The sequence below is a fragment of the Henckelia pumila genome, chromosome 1 (assembly GCF_033568475.1).
Source record: "Henckelia pumila isolate YLH828 chromosome 1, ASM3356847v2, whole genome shotgun sequence".
Taxonomy (NCBI): domain Eukaryota; kingdom Viridiplantae; phylum Streptophyta; class Magnoliopsida; order Lamiales; family Gesneriaceae; genus Henckelia; species Henckelia pumila.
In genome coordinates this window covers 86,701,500-86,706,660 of record NC_133120.1, presented here as the reverse complement: position 1 = coordinate 86,706,660, position 5,161 = coordinate 86,701,500, and positions in this window count along the sequence as shown.

The window sequence follows — 5,161 nt, the reverse complement described above, 5'->3', positions numbered from 1 at the left end:
TTTATATCCCCTCTCGAGCCCTAGTCCTTTTGAGGGCGTTCCTTTTATTTGCTCTGTGATTCTGAGTGAGGTAGTAGCACACCCTTGTTGTGATAGGTGAGAGATCGAGAGAAGAGATTGGAGAAGAGAGAAAGGTTGAAGGCAGCTTGGTGTTTCCTTCTTCGTAATTGAGTGTATCTGCTCTTCTCCCGGCTTTGTGCTGTTTCCCTCTTGACCGTTCTCCCCCTGTTCTTCTAGGTCACTGCTGGCTGTGAGCAAGGAGTGTTGGGCGTGTAGTTGGGATTAGGGGAGAACCTTTTGTGGTCTTCGTCTTGGTTCTTGGTGCATCGGAGAATAGCGTCTGAGCCCCGGAAACTTTAATATATATAGCTCGTTGCCGTTGTTGCTCTTTGTTCTTGTTCTCTGCTCTTTTCTTTTGTTTTGTTTTACAGGAACAAATTAATAGGAAGAAGATGGCAGATGGAGCAAGGTCGGAGAATTCCTAACAAGAAAAACAAATCCCGACGTAGCCATTGGAAATATTAATGCAGCCATGGTGAATGCGATTGTAACAATTACTTTGAGGGATTTCATGTTTATTAATATTTTGTTTAATTTCTAGCCGCCTCTGAAGTTGTGACTTATATATAATAGGAGAAAGTTTGAATTGATTTCATGTAATTGGGATCTTGTAGCACTTTTCATGTACAATGGTAGATATCGTAAAAGATTGAAGTCTATCTCTTTTTTGAAATATTGAATTATATTTAGCTTGGTCGATTGTTTTTAATTAATTATTATCTAAATAACAACAATGAAACTATATAATTTTAAAAAAGCATGAAAGAGAAAATAATTAAACGGACGATAGTAAAGAGAACACTTATTTTCCACGGCGATATGCTGTGTCATTGAGAGGTTGAGATAGCGGAATTGCCGCTAGTATTGATGGGTTCTGTGTGGGATCAAGGTGAACTAGTTTGGTTATCCCAGTTGGTGAGTCAAGTATTTTCCGTTATCTAGGAAAGGATAACCGGAATTGTTTTCGTCGATACTATATCTAGTGACGAGATAGAGGTAAGCGTTCGATATAGACTACTAATGTTGAGGATGGTGTTAGTCCATCTGAGGGCTTACTCGAAGGGTGCGTTAAGACAAGAAATTGTGTACAATGATTTTGTCACAATTGGGGTTAGTAGACAGAGAGTTTGTCATCTGTTTACTTAGTTGGTGTTCTTTGGGAACATTCGTCAGCATCGGGCAGGGTAAGTACTGAAGGTACGTACTACGATGTCAGAAATTGTCAAGATTTGGTTGTTATCCGTGGCAGGATGACTAGTGTGATTGAGTAGATGCTATCTATGATAGCGAGATTCGGATCAAGGTTGATCGCAATCGGTCTAAGGATTTCAGATGGTTAGAGTGGTGTGCAGCGATGCGATTGCTTTGCGAGCTGGTGGCCGATAGTTGACATTTCTCTTCGCATAAGGTATTGTTTTGGGAATAAATATTTTATCCTTAGTGATAAGGAATAACTCGGACGAGTTCTTGAAAAAGTGATCTCTAGGATTTGACCGAGAGTTGAATCAAGATCGATTGTTTAGCGCTTTGCGATAACATCGAGGGATGCAATGTTAACATTAGACCAGTGAGATACAATATGTTGTATCTTGTGTTCTCGTCGGGCAACGATGGAGTTCGTGCGTGTCTAGAGATAGCTGATGACTAGGTACGACCATAGCATGAGTGTCATCGCTAAGATTTGTGGATGATACATTCGGTAATTGGATCGAATGTTGCATGGCGTTTGCAGATAGAAATGGGTAACTGACGATAGTCAGTAGTGTTACGCAATTCTAGCAGGATTGCGGATAAGAAGGCAGTGATTTCCAGAGTGATCGTTAAGGCGTGCGAGTTTAGAATCAGCGTGAATTCTAAACAGAGTATGAGTTCTGAGATGGTTCAGTGATTAAACAAACCCTGCGGGTTGAGAGAGGTTTGGGGTTTTCGAAGGTTATTCGACCAGATGATTCGAACTGGAACTATAAGTGGATTGGACAAGTGGTCTATGTTACGTTATTGAGGTTTACCCTAGATTTCGAGGACGAAATCCTTCAAGGGGGGGGGGGGGGAGAATGTAGTAGCCCGTATCCAGAATTAACGATTAATGAGTAGTTAATCGTGTGATCATATTTAGATTAAGTAAATCATGATTAAGGAAATTCCCAATGGATTAACGGAGTCCAGAAATGAATCCAGGACGCTCAAAAATGGTGGGAAAGGTTCGGGAGGATTGGACGACCCGAACCGAGTTCGGAGGATCCGAACGTAAACGGAGCCAATGATCGGAGGCCCCGAGGAGTTTGGACGATCCAAAGTCCGATCGGACGATCCGTTCGTGTGCGTCCAGCTGTCCCATTTTATTATGTCATCAGTGACGTCACGAAGGTGACTTTGGACGATCCGAAGTGCAGGATCAGACGATCTGAAGTGCCAGCAGGGACACTTGTCACGCATGCAAGGATCGGACGGTCCGAAGTGAGGTTTGGATGGTCCAAACCCTCGCCTATATAAAGGGGCCAAGAGGCTCATTTGTTTGCCGCACCAATTTACTCTCCTTCGCCCGCGTGGCTCTATTTTAGGGCTTTGGGTACTCTTATTTTAGAGTTGGAGTAGGAAATATATTTTAGCATAGTTAGATAGTTTCTGACATAGTAAAGGAGCGGCATCCTAGTAGCGGAGCGGTGCTCGAGGCTGTGGAGCGGCAACAGGGGTGTGCCCCTAGTTGCGGGATAGTCGCCATCAGCGGGCTGACGACGGACGCAGGTATAGCTATGGTCTCCTTAAATTATTTAGGAGTATGTAATAGCTTAGTTAAGGATTTTAGAGTCTATTGAATGATGCATGGGTATTTGCATTGTAGAGTTGGTGATAGGCTTGGAACCTAGAGTTAGACTGCTAGGACTGCCTGTTGTAAGGTACGTAAGTACTGACTGAGATTGTCTGCGGATATGTATGCTTATATGTTGCATTTATGTGTTTGCATGTTATTATTGTTATGTGGCATGTACATATCATCTTGTGTCTGTACCTCTGTACATCTTTTGAGATGAGCCAGTTAGGGTTGTTCAGCCCTGTTGGACATTTTGATATCGAGTACCTTTAGGTACTGGCATCTAGAGGACTCCGTGGTCCGCGTCCGTTATTTGGGAGTGAGTGGTTGCACACAGTGGTTAGCTACCCCGATGTGACGAGCTCATATCCCAGGCGCCAGTCTGAGCAGTTTGTTTACAGTTATCCCAGATATGGATATCCTGTCATTTGCATGCATCATATTTTTATGTCTATCCGTGCTTTCTTATTGAGCTTAGAGCTCACGTCCAGTTTTTTATGTGTATCTGTGCACCTCATTCGACGGGGCAGGTGTAGGTGCAGGATTGAGCACCAGAAAGTTGTCGCAAGCATCAACACTTTCGGAATATGTGCTCCAAAGCAATATAGCAGCAGCAGGGGAATTCCTGATATTAATCATGGTGCGATTCTGCATGAATTGAGGGAATTCTTGACATAACATGTGCAAATCGTAGCCTTGTTGAGATCCCAAATGATAATATCTTTTGCAAGTTTGGTTGAAGTAGTTATACATAATATGAGTTATTTTCGGACGTTTCAGAAAATAATATGACGACGTAGCCATGGGGAATATGAATGCCGCCAATATTGTAGCAACTAATCTGAGGGCTTTCATGTTTATTTTGTAGTTTTTTCGCCTCTCTCTTCTGATCAAGTTGTGACTTATATATATATAGAGAGAAAGTTTGAATTGATTTAATGTAATTTAGATCTTGTAGAACTCAATATTAGATCGTTTAAGATTGAAGTCTATCTCTTTTTTGAAATCTTGAATTTTATTGTTGTTTTGCAAATGCATGTTCGTATATTGTTCTGTGAATGGTAGGTAACTTTTTTTTATTTAAAATTGTACATTAATTGATTACTCATAACGATAGTACAATTTTCATTAATAAATAAATAAATATTTACGATTATTTTGATAAAGTTTTTAATTTTTATCTAAATAATAATAATGAAATAATAAAAACTATATAATTTTTAAAGATTAAATTTGTATTTTTGAATTTTCAATTTGTTGAGAGAACAACTGAAACATCCTAGAACTTCTAGTGAATTTTTTTTTTTTAATCTCTAATTATAAAATAATGAATATAAATATATATATGCCCATACATATATATATATCATACATAAAAATAACTTTACTTAATTTAAAATACATATACACAATACATACAATAAAAGTACAATGCATGCAAATAAATACCTAACATTAAATACTATATAATAATTTATAAGAATTCCATAATAAAACTCCTAAATAATATTTCTTTCACAAAAATTCATGAAAACTTAGAAAATAAATACTTAAATGTAAAATCCATGCATATACTAAAAATCTATAATAATAAAACATATGCGGAAATGATTGTGCTAAATCTTAACATAAAAATCATCTTAGAGCAATGGTCACGGGTTCTAGCCGCCTGGATACTCATACGCCCTCGCCGCCAGTCGGGAACACATTAACTTCATTAATATTCTGCTAACATGCACCATTTAAATCTAGTGAGCCTAGAGGCTCAGCACGTTCTATCCTTATATAACAAAATGAAACCACACACAAGCACTCATCATATAAAATACGTGAATATAAATATACGTGCATGATCTTAAAATTATATGCATATAAACATGAATAAATAATTATAATGCTAAATCATCATGCTATAACCTAATTCATCATACTTTATAAATCTCATCAAATAACTTATCATAATTTCTTAGTTCTCAACAGGTCGTATCCATGTCGGTGGCATCATACTAAACGATTGATCAATCTATAAACCAACGTACGTGGCGGTGGGATTTCCACCTCTGTGCTGCCACTTCACCAGCCCTCTCAGCTGGATCCATAAGCTCATCATACATAAACATCATTAGGAAGGTCACCGGGCCCAGGTATCCCGGCCTCCAACCACATCACTTTCCACCTTCACTTCAACTTCCATAAAAATATATTTTTCTTAATATGCAATTAAACTTATAATGAAAATTCTTAATGATGTATGAACTTAAAATTCTCACTTATTTCTTTATTTTCATG